Here is a 12,637-nt window from a genome sequence, read left to right on the forward strand (position 1 = left end):
GGTAGTCCTTGAAGCCAAATGAGCCCTGTTCTTATTCCCAAGGAGGAAACCCTAATTCTAGGTCAGATCAAGACTGTAGGAAAATCATTGAACGGCACTGCCTGCAATCTCATTGTATGAGTGTACATTTTATATGCTTTAATTTTATTATTTGAACAACTGTTTCTAAGATGACAATATGTAACCTATTAACTAGTGATATCTTACTGTATTTTTTTCTTGAAATTCTGTTTTATTTGAACCCTTTTACTGCTATGTTTTTTTTATTTCCTTTCTTTTTTTTTCTCTTTAAATAAAAAAAAAGAATGTAGGAAAGGAGATTTCATAGCCTGGCACATCCAAATTAGTAGCATTCCTTATGGGGACCTAATCAAAAAGGGAGGCTTTTTATAAATCTTCTAACTGCTCTAGTTTAAAATGAGGAATTCATTTGGGTAATTATCATCCCCATGCCCTGGGCCTAACTTCTAGAATACTACTGTGTCATTCAGCTACTCAGTAAGTAATCTTGGAAACAATGCTAATTATCTTTCCGTCTGTGCTCTTGAAATGCAAATATCATACAAAATGAATGCTTGAGATAATTCTAGGCAGCCATGTGTGCTTCTGGGGGAGAAATGAGAAAGGGGGTAGGGTTTATTTTAAGCAAACTGATTTTTCCTTGTGATTTGCTCTGTGTTCCCTCCAGCCCCTAGCATAGAATTTGACACAAATCAGGCATCCAGCAAATGGGAGCAGAGTAAATGTCATCCTCAAAGACACCTTTCAGCATGGAATCGTGATATACCATTTAACAGCGTGTGCCTGACAAAGTAGGTACAGTAACTTGTGCTTTACTTAAGTACAGTGTTGTTTCTAGGTTTTTCCCTCCTGATGAATCTTCACCTACTTGAATCTTGTTTCTCATGCAAATATTGCATAATGAGTGGTTGTGTAAACACATAAGATAAATGAGCTTGCTTCAAGGTGATATATGGGATTGTGTTGTTTTGTTTTTGAGATGAGGTCTTACTATGTTGCCTAGGTTAGTCTCAAACTCCTGGGCTGAAGAAAAGCTCCTACTTCAGCTTTCCAAGTACCTGAAACTACAGGTACGCCACCATGGCTAGATAGGGTGCTTCATTTTCATTTATCTTAATAGTAATGGTATGGTAACTCAGGGCCCTATACAGCGAGGCTAGCGTTCTACCACTGAGTTACATCCGCAACCCACAATGTTTGTCAAAGCTGAACTTCAGCTTACAACCCTCTTGCCTCAGGCCCCCGTAGTGGCTGGAATTACAGGTGCACATCACAACCACTTCTCATAAAATGTATGAATTTTTTCAATTATCACTTCATTGAGAGCAAAAAGTATCTTTTCCTATATTACAATATATGTACCAGTAAATCTCATACATGGTTAATTTGAGCCTTAAAAAAATAAAATATATATTACACTTTAAGCTCTCAAATATCCGTTGAATTTCTCTTATGCCTTTGGTCTTTATTGTACTACAAATGTGCCTTGGGAGATTTATTAAACTGTGAAGACCTTTTTATATCATTAAACCAAAATTTAATTTTGAAACAATGTGGATCACTTATATTGAAACAACATGAACACTGAGATAAGTCTTCTAACCCTTCCTAACAACACAAATTAGGAAGAAACAAGATGGTGTGGGGGCAACCCAACACTTTATTATTCAGAAACTGTTCGCCTATTCCACATACCGGTATGAGGCTGCTACACTTTGTCCTGATTGATACTTCCTCCCTAGTACGTGTGCATTTGATGTAGATCACAAGAATAAAACACAGCTGGAAAATACAGTGGAGACCTACAGCTGGGAGCAGAGTGCTTTGGGAAAAGGGGAACTCATAGGTATCAAGAAACCTGCAACCTTTCACATATGTGGGTGGCGATAATCTCGCTTTTGGAAACCAATGTCTATGACACAAAAAGTGAGAGAGTAACATATCTGGAAGATTTATCGGCATCATGTAAACATTTGGTGAATGTTTAAATTTTTAGAATTGATTACAATAAGTAGACACATTGCCATTAGTCTCCCTCAAAACACTCCCCTGTGCTTCAAGCACATTTATCCCATCCTTGCCACTCTCTTGAAGCAGTTCTGGAAGTCCTCTTTTTTGAGTGTCTTTAGTGACACTGTCATGGCTGTTTCAATGTCCTGAATCAGTTCAAAACACTTACCTTTCATGGTCCGTTTGACTTTGAGGAAGAGCCAAAAGTCACACTGTGCCAGTTCCAGTGAATAAGGTGGCTGAAAACACCCCCTGATGTTTGCACAAGTCTGCTCTTTGGTGGATGGCACTCAGCAGCTGCTCCACATCGTGCTGATCACACCTCATAAGGATACAAAAGAAGACTTCAGAACTGCTTCAGAAAGTGGCAAGAATGATGCACTAGTATTGTAAGGTGGAGAGAGGGAGAAGAGAAGAGACAGGGAGACGTGGAGAGGGGGACAGGAAAGGGGGAGGGGGGAGAGGAGAAGAGGGGGAGACAGGGAGAGGAGGAGAGGGACACGGGAGAGGGGCAGTATTGTGAGGTGGATTAGTGGTAATGTGTCTTTTAAACATTCACTGTATATTTTGATCACCTCTTGTAAAATTGTATCAGGATTTTTAATTTTCCTCTGAAGCAAGTATAAAACTCCTTTAGCCCCAGAAATGTGTAGGAGGTCTCTGTGTATCAGGTAAGTGACACTTTTGCTTTTCAAGTAGTATGGTCTTTGATAATCTGGCCCCTCATATCTTCATATTGTGAGGTTGCTTGCCTGCATTCTTTGTTGTTGTTGTTGTTGTTGTTGTTGTTATTATTATTTCCTGGTGGTGCTAGCACTGATTAAATTTACATACAGACTGCATCTGAGGAGCAAAACACACATTTCGCCTTCCTCTGCATGGTTGACATAGGATCTGCCCCCTCTTGTCTTTCTAATATCTCTCCTTTACTTAACTGTGCCTTGAGTAAAATACATTCACCATAAAGGTGATAATTGGAAGAATAATGTCAGCAATACCCAATTCCTCAGGCTATATTTAACTTCATGTACAATATTAAGCCAGTCATAGTGCCATCTATCACCCTCTGTATGTGATAATTCAGAATGTAAAGGCCCCACTTATGGGGTTGGTTGACTCTTGCATCTTATGTCTGTCCATGTAATGAAGTATGTAACTGTCAGAAGATATGAATTTAGTCTAGATTCATATTTTATATTTTCTCAGATGTTTATTTAAACTCATAAAAAGTTTATTGAAATAATTTAAAAGGTGAAGAACTAAAATACACTATAAATATTGACCCAAAAGACTATGGGAAGTAGCTTGGAGAACTTTTCATCAAAATCACTGTTGTGCACATCGCCACATCCCTCTCCATAAAATGATATCCATTCTCAAAGCTATGTCCTCTAGGTGGTGAATTCATGGGCTGATTTGCTCTGCAAGGCGCCAAAAAAGAAGACAAATTAAAGTGATAAATTCAGCCAACTAGAAGGAAGATATATAAATGTACAAACAGGCCATTTCTCTTTGAGTCTCAAATGTTCAGGAGGTTCATAATCTTTATACAAATATATAAAAATTTTCAGAGAGCTATATTTATTTGAATCCACACTTTTCCATCTTAATTCTTCACATCAAGCCTACAAAAGAAAAAGCAAAGAACCCATCAGTTATTTCTTCACAGATTTACTAAGGCATGACTAACAAATAAAACTGTATATACTTATGGTGTACAATGTGATGTTTTGAAATATGCGTGCATTACGGAATGATTAAATTAAGCTAATCAGCATATCCATCTCTTCACATTCTTACACTGGTGGTGAAAATATGTTAAGATCTACTCTCTTAGCAATTTCCAAGTATGGAATACATTATTATTAACTATAATTACTATGTTGTAAAATAAATCACCAGAACATATCCGCCTATCTAACTGAAATTTTATATTCTCAAACCAATAACTCCTCATTTCCCCAGCCCTTGGAAACTACCACTCTACTCTCTGCTTACGTGAGTTGAACATTTTTAGATTTCACATGTAAGCGAGATCGTACTGTGTTTGTCTGACTGTGTCTGGCTTAGTTCACTTAACTCAATGTCATGTAAGTTCATCATTAGTTTGATATTTTTAGAAACATCTGAAAAATCAATATGAGTGGTATAAGGTGAATCAGATAGAGATCCCATTTTCACCTGGAAAGTTCATCTCTCAATTCCCAGTGAACTGTGAGCAGAAAGTGTGACCATCAGCGTCAGCTCTAATGATTTGAGAAGTTACAAATTAGACGAGGATCGTCCGCCTATTGACAATAGAATGCAGTGCTAAACTTATGAGTTGCAAGATGTTTGGTGCCTAATGTAAATTTGCATTTGTGGCTGCAATTTTTCACCCCTTTCTAAATCCACCTCTGCTGCCATGTAACTTTTAGTTGACTAAAGCACTGCAAGTGAAGTATAATTTCTCATGCATGACTCTGACCACGTTACTTGCTTTGGCCAACGAAATGAGGCAGAAGTGAAGGTGTTCTTATTCTGAGCCTACTTGCTTTTGCTCTATCTCTTGTACTTCTGTGGCTGCTATAACAGGGATAATGGTATGCCCAGGCTAGCCATCTGATGCCAGGGTGGAGGTGAGTAACATATGGAATACAGCTGACCCAGATAAAGTACCCAACCAGGCCCCATCAGATATAGAGCTCCTAGGTGACCCAAAGACTTGTAAGAGTACAGCCAAGATCAGTTAAACCCCAAACATATGAGCTAGGATACAAAAATGCTTTTGTTTTAGAAAGCCTGAGAAGTCCATAACGCAGCATTTTAGGAAGCTTTGATTTCCTTGGAGATTATAGAGTCCCTTGTGTTATTGAACATTTACAGCATTGCTGTGATGCAGGTTATATTGTACTCATTGTTGAGACAAAATATGTAGAGATTCCAAAAACAAAGAGACTGACTTAAAGTCTCATAGCTAATGAATGGAAAAGCTGGGATTTGAGCTCCTAATGCTGGGACGTTTCCCATTCCACTAACGGGAAAGGTTGGGATGGTTTTTGAAGGAGAGGAAAAGGCAGGAAGGTATAATAATTAATGGTTGTGAAACTAAAATGCCATCAACAGCAGTCAGCATAGCACTCTGTTTATCTGACATTTTATTTTATTTTATTGTAACAGAAACATTACATAAGAGCTACCCTTTTAACATAGTTTTCAGTACATATTATTGTTGACTTTCAGTACATTGTTGTACAGCAGATCTTTAGAACTTATTGATTTTGACTGAAATTTTATACTCATTGATTTGTATTCCTCATTTCTTTCCTCCCCTAGTTCCTAGAAATCTCCACCCTACCCTTTGATTCTTTGAGTGACTATTTTAGCCACCTCACAAAATTGGACTCATATTGCATCTGTTTTTATGTTCCTGGTGTATTACACTTTGCATAATGGCCAACAGATTCATACATGTTGTCACATAGTGCAGTATTTCCTTCTTTATTCAAGGCTGAATAGTATTCCACCGTGTAATTACATCATATGTTCTTTATCCAGTCATCAGTTAGTGAATATTTAGGTCACTGGACATTTGTTTTAGAAATCATCAACTTTTGGTCCATATTAGTCACCAAGAAGAAGTAATGTACACCTCCTCTCCCACCCAGGGTTTCTGGATGAGATGCTTATCACTGAGCAGCAGTTTCACAGCCTGACCCTGATTACCATGCCACTAGCGTTCCTGACCATTGTCCTCCATACATCTGCACTCTGAATTCACTGCACCATGCATGCATTGCTTCTGTAACCTGAAAGAACTACTGACCCTCCCCTTCTTGGCTTGTACCTTTTTATAACTTTGCTTAGAACCTTTGACTAAAATCCTGCCTCCCTGTGACTCTTCACGTAGCAAAGTTAATTGAATTACCTGGTTGAATTCGTTATCTCATTCCTCTTGTTCCAGCCCTAGCTCTCTTACCACTAGGTTGTGACCTTCCAAAAGGTGTGAAGCTATCCTATTTGTTTTGACATCTCATTGCCTATCACAGTGCCTGACACATAGGAGGGACTAGAGGCCTGATGAGTTGGGTCACTGAAGAAATGAGAAGAGGACAATCACAGGAGTTAGAGTTACATTCAAAGTCATATTCTTCGAAGTGAGGCAGCAGGAATGAGTAAGGGGCCATAGATGCAGTAAATCAGGAGTAGTGATCTGACTTGCTTTGTCTCCACTGCGCTGCCAATTCTACTCCTGACCCTAACCATAGTCCTATCATGTCCAGGGTATGCTCTATTCATTTTAGTGCTGTGGCTGCTGCTCTGAATGACATATTCCCAGTCTCTCCGGCTAAGTGAGAGGCCTGTGGAAGCTGCCCTTGAAGCCAAGACATTCCTTGGGCTTCTCTGAGCAGCATAAAAGCAGTGACGATCCATAGCAAATTGTCACTAAACCCCAATTTATGAGGTGTCCAGACAGTGAAGCACTATTTACAACCCAGAAATGGTTACCATTTTTGTAACAGGCTTGATGTGGACTCCAACCACCATCCATCTGTGTTAAGTAGACAAAAATGTGGCTGTTAGGAGAAATACTATATATTGATCGTAACCCTAGGGAAACTGGGCTCTTACCCTTCATCCACTATGCCTGTGAGTCTCAAGAAAGGCTGCAACAGTCTGGTTCAAGCGTGAGATGCTGGACCATTGCTGCCATCCTATGCTTCATATGGAGATAGAGAAAAATTTGGTGGTGACTACCAGTTTTGAATACCTACTATGTGTCAGGCACTCCACCAGGGACTTTGCAGTTACTTCACTCAGTCTATGAATGAACCTGATTCTTCCCTGTAAAAGGGTCCAGGCAGGAGACATAAAATGGAATGCAGAAACATTGAAGTTGTCTTGCAGCTGACCCTGTCCCCCTAGCTCCCTTTTTCCTCCCCTGTTTCAGTAGAATTTGAGAGGGCTCATTAAGCCTGGGCACAGGACTCTGATAATCAATAAGGTTAGATGCTGTCCTTCTTGGAGACTAAAGTCTCAGAGGACTAGGTCTCCATTTCTGGGCTCATGGGACTTACCACCCTCTGGGAATGCCTGAATGGGACCAGTTCAGGAGTCCAGAGATCTGGCTTCCTCGCTTGGCATCAGGGCTTGAATGTAGAAACGGGAATCAATGGGAAGGGATCCAGAGCTAAAATTGCCTATGCTGTAAAGTACACTTGTTTGTCAGGGTGTTGGAATGCATGTGTGTTGGGCAGCCTCCAGGGCCACACTGCTTTGCTGCTTAGACAACTGTCAGTTATTCTCCCATGTCCTGCCCTTCTGCAGGGGACACTGTAAGAAAGATGGGTGAGGTGAGATATCTCACTAAGAAGTCACTCATCAGCAACTGCACAAATTTTTTGTCCCCAAATGAGTCATAAATAAAAGCAGAAGTGCAACCTTTAGTTTACCTTAGGGCAAGGCACATTTTGGCTGGTACAGGGATGATACACCAAATATCACCCTTGTGTTGCTCTAAGTCCAGGCTGAGGAACATGTGATGTTTACTCCTTGCCATGACCCATTTATAGCTGTGTTACTCATAGTCACCATGGCCCCACATACATCATGTGGGAAATGGAGTCCACTCCACACTTGTCTGCATTAGTTCTTTAGCCAGGCATGTGGGGGATGGTGCAACAATGACTTCCGCCTATGTGGTGCTAAATCATAGAGCCATAAACACGGTGATACGCAAAAGTAGTCAAGAGCTAGACAGCGCCTCGTGCTCTGATTTGATTTGCATTGGCTGACTATGTACCCAGAGCAAGCTGGTTAAAACTCCAATGTCGGGCCAGGGATTTAGCTCAACAGCATAAGTGCCTGCCCTTGCAAGCGCGAAGTTGTGAGTTCGATCCCCAGTACCAAAAACAAAAAACAAAAAACTCTATGATGGCCGTCAGAAGGCCTCAGAAATAAGACCAAAGGCTGGCACTTGTGGAGCTCTCTAGAGTTTACAACGCACACGCAGGCACATTGTCCCGTATAATCATCACAGTCACACCTAGTTACTTTTCTCTCATTGTTGAGACAAAATACCTGTTGCCCAAAATTAGGGAAGCTAAAGTTTATTTCTTACAGCCCATAATCAGAGTCATACTCAGCTACCTCCAAGGCAGGGTGGCATGACAAGATTGTTGTTCGTGGCCCCCACAAAACAGCAAGAGCAAACCCCACCAAAAAGAAAAAAGACACACCTTCCTGCCCTTACACTGTATGTTGGATCTGCCCCTGGGTGGGTATACAACTCACACCCCCCAATCCCAGTGCTAAACAATGAATCAATCATGAATACTGGACTCAGCCACATCTATGATTGCATGAGGCCTGGGTGGGGGGCATCCGAACACAAGCCATAACACAGGCCATGAGGAACATGATGTAAGCTACAACTGAGGCATACACTGAGCATCACATAGCCAATAGTTAGAGACACAGGACGTGCACAGTTAGGATTTGCATTCAGGCAACTCCAATTCCAGAATTTCTTTTATTTCAAACAACCATTCATAAAGCCAATGAAATAAAACTTTAAGTTAAAAATTAGAAAACTTTTTTTCCTAAATTGCAAACATTCCCCCAAATTGACATTGCTACATCATGAAGTGTTTAGTGGCTACAGTGAGAATTAAAATGTTTCTGTCAATAATTATTGAAAAACAAAGAAGCTGGAGGCAAAAAGGCAGAATATTTGCTTTGGTAAGATTCTGCACCTAAAATCCAGGTTATGGTATTGTGTGCAGGACTGGGAAAATTTCAGGCAGTGGCAAGTTGCATATCCAGATCAAGCCTTATTCAAATAAATTCATAAGGGGCTTTTAAATTGTATCAAGACTGTATTGTATTGGCTATCAAATCAGAGTTAGGGACTGGAGGCAGAGACCCAAAACTGAATTGGCTTGGTGAGACGTTAGGTAGAGAAGAAAGGGGCAACATCTAAAGCCAGTCACTACTGGTGGATCCAGGATTTGTGGTAATTATCTCTCCATCCATCAGAACATATCCTCCCTATTTTCAGAGGAGCCACTGACTTCACTGGGAAAATACTGACCCAAGACTCCCACCAAGGTACAACTCAAAAACATCTACAATAAATAGTGTGGAGACATCCATACACAGTGTATGAACTATTGTTATTCTCTTATTTTGTTATGAAATTTTGTTTTATTTTTCATAAAATGAAAAATCTAACATTGTGCATATATACACACACATATATACCTTTGGAAATACATATATATGTATATGAATACTTTCAGAAAAAATATCCAGAGGCAGACAAAATGGTAAGTTAAGATTGCTATCTTACTATAGTGTCTCTTTCCTTGAAATATTTGAATATAACTTCGTATACTATGGCTTCAAACATATCAAGGCAGTGTGAAACCATTCAAGAGGATGAAAGACAGGGTATTTAGAACCAGCTAACAGAAAACTAACAATGGTTTCTATATTATCTCTTTTTCTATAAAAATTTTTGTTTATACTATTACATATAATAAAATCCAGTAAGATACAACATGATAAAGCCAATGGAAACAGAAGAAGCACAGTTTGGTGGGACTTTTTTGATTTCCTATTAACTTGATTTGAAGTCCTGTATTGCTCTCACCATCTTGTTTTGACTGATTTTACTGTTCTGTTCTGTTTGATAGTATCAAGTTTGAGAACATAGGCAACTACTTTGAAGGCAATAAGATTCACTATGATGCCCATTCTGGTTTGACTGTTATCTTCTTTTGAAGTCCTGTAATGTTTCCAATGTTTAGGTTTTATTGGTCTTGTTCTGTACTGTTTTGTTCAATTTTATTATACCTAATGATATAGGCAATTCTTTTTAAGGTAACAAGAGCCATTATGGTAACCATTGTTGATTACCTTGTATTCTGTTTTTATATCATGTGCTATGTCTATCCTTTGTTTTGACTGACTGCTTTGTTTTGTCATATTTGCTTTTACTCTCTTCCAAAAAAAGTAATAAGAACTATGGGAGTAATAAAACCCAAAATGTGTAAATGTTGTTGTAAAAAAGAAAGCAAAAAAAAAAGTGCTCTAAGGGATACAACTGCAAGTGTGTTTACGTGTGTTAAGATAGATGACCATATTACTAAGTTTTTGTTGGATCATTGAACACAACTGTTTGCAGTCTCACTGTTTGAATGTCCACTTTGTATGCTTTAATCCTGTAACTTGAACTACTATTTCTAAGATAACAATATGTAATCTATTAACTAGTGATTTCTTAGAGTTGTTTTGAAATTCTGTATTACTTGTACCCTTATACTGTTTTATTTTTTTCCTTTAAATAAAAAAAAAGATTGCTATCTTAACCAGTAGTTTCTTAGTTTTCCCAAATAAGTGAAAACTCCTCTGTGTTGTGTATATCTTAGTGTTTGAGGCTTAGAGACAATGATATTCATGTCAGAAATACCAAGAATCATCTTACAACTGTGTAACAATGGTCTGTGGTTTCTGAAACAACCAAATTTAAAAATGATTTGACAAACTTATAGTTAACAGAATATAAGAAACAAATTCAGGTCTCCCTGCCTTCCTCTTTTAATGTCTTCCTGGAAACCACATTGTCATAGAGATCGCCTTAAAATTGATTGACCCTGTTTATATAGCAACAATGATCATAATGAGTGGTCCAAAGTCCCAGTATTCAAATAAAAGGTATGGCCTTTGATGTAACTTTGATATAAAGATATAACTGCAAAGCTTTATAATCTTTCCAAATAGTAAAACTATGTTCAAAGATGAATGAAACTAGAATTTTACATTAATCCTCACTGTAAAAATTAGGAAATTAAAATCCAGAAGGGCTGAGTCAATTGTCCAAGTAACAGTCCATACAACCAATTAATGACTGTTCCAGCATGAGAAGCCTGTCTGAAACTTTTCCTCTTACACTAAATTCATTTTTCAAGGTGTGTATAAAATTGGCATAATAATCTATACATATTAATAGTACATTACAGGTACTTTGTGGAGATAATCAATGTAATATATCTGTAGTATATCAAAACTTTGATTTAAATATCTATGTATTATTCTAGTGAACACTAAAATTTAATTTTAAATGTTTCTTGCCATCTCAGAATCTAGTGGTATCTTTAAAAACACATTTCATAAAGTTACATGCACAAAGTAATCATAAGTAAACTGAGGAGCTTTGTGTTTTTTGTTTCTCCAGTGTTGGGAATGAACCCCAGGTCTCACACATGCTAAGCATGCCTTGTACCACAGAGCTACACCTCCAACCCTGGATAAGTTTTGGTTTTGGTTTTTTGTTTATTTGTTTTTTACTATTTAGAGATGGTTCCCAATTTTTGGTCTTTTAACCTTTAATTTTGCAATGATGCAAAAGCACTCAGTACCACTGTTTGTATTTTTTAAGATTTTGCCATTCACTGCATGTTATAGCACCGATAGTATTCTATTAGATGACTACACTAGTGTTTGCCTAGTTGAAATCTTATTATTTGACATTTAGGTTCTTAGTCAATTTTGCTATCTTAAATGAATAATTTTTTTCTGCATGAACACTTTCTTTAGAAAGAAATGCCATCAAGGCATGATTGGTTTGGAAGATACATAAACCCACAAGAACAAATACTTTCTCTATTTATTAACCCACCACTCTCATCTTCTAGGCTAATGTAGTGTCTGCTATGCTGGAAATGTTCAATATCCTGGAGAGAATGAGTGTGTGTTTGTTTCATAATCTTTCCCACACATCTTCGTGAGTGTCCTAAGAGGAAAATTAGTAACTGTTTTCTTGAGCATCCTTTTGATTTCTAGTGAGTCTGCAGATTTTCTCATGCTTCTCTACTAATTATACATCCATTTTTGTGAATTGCAAGTTCATTTCCTTTAACTATTTATTTGTTAAGGTGTTAATGTTTTGCTTTCCAATTTGCATTGGCTTTTTGTATAATTATACATTTCAAGCAAAACAATTTCCTTGATAGAGTTTGCTATTTAATGATTGTTGTTTTTCAAGTACAGACTTTTTAAAAATTATCCAGGTTTGGAGAAATGATTTCAATGGCTCTTTAAAAGTCATCAACCTGGAGATGTAGCTCAATGTAGAACATTTGCCTAATATGCACAGGGCTCTGAGTTTAATCCTCAGCACTGCAAAAGAAATAAGGAAAATAAGAAAGAATGAATGAATGAATTAAGGAAGTTTAAGTCAATGCTTTCATTTCCGTGCGGCCAAATCATTCAACTATTATTTTAAAGTTAGTTATAGTCAGATCTTACCCTTTCAAGACATCACCAAAGTCTATTCTTTATATCATTTTAAGAGAGATAAGAGATCAAAATAAGAAGGATCTCCATGGCAAGATGCATTGGATATCTGAGATCTAATACATAAGCTGTTGTAAATCACTCCTAAAGTTATGGGTGAATTGTCTTTTTAAAACTGTAACAAAAATTCAAAGCTGACTACCCACAGAATTCATTTGGGGAATGGAGTGTGTGTGTGTCCCAAAGCCCAGGCTCCTCCAGAGTAATCATGTCACAGACTCTCTGAGTTATGACCAGTGGTTTCCAGTGGTTTTTAGTTTCCCAGGTA

The 12,637-nt window shown here is 38.0% G+C and overlaps 1 protein-coding gene and 1 long non-coding RNA gene across 3 annotated transcripts in view; one reads left to right on the forward strand and one right to left on the reverse strand.

The window, feature by feature from the left end:
* The window catches only part of LOC106026910 (uncharacterized), a 33,089-nt gene that overhangs the window by 13,359 nt on the left and 7,093 nt on the right, over nucleotides 1-12,637 (forward strand). For both annotated transcript variants that reach the window (XR_002790362.2, XR_010045460.1), the window contains exon 2: nucleotides 689-812. This is a non-coding gene — a long non-coding RNA (uncharacterized LOC106026910). The remainder of the gene's footprint in view (nucleotides 1-688; nucleotides 813-12,637) is intronic.
* The window catches only part of Smpx (small muscle protein X-linked), a 52,132-nt gene continuing 42,710 nt past the window's right edge, over nucleotides 3,216-12,637 (reverse strand). Inside the window, exon 5 of the mRNA XM_013148930.3 lies at nucleotides 3,216-3,656. The gene's annotated coding sequence lies outside the window, so the exon portion shown is untranslated. The remainder of the gene's footprint in view (nucleotides 3,657-12,637) is intronic.

Source organism: Cavia porcellus, unplaced genomic scaffold (genome assembly GCF_034190915.1).
Source record: "Cavia porcellus strain 051 isolate PalLab524CR breed Dunkin Hartley unplaced genomic scaffold, mCavPor4.1 scaffold_33, whole genome shotgun sequence".
Taxonomy (NCBI): Eukaryota; Metazoa; Chordata; class Mammalia; order Rodentia; family Caviidae; genus Cavia; species Cavia porcellus.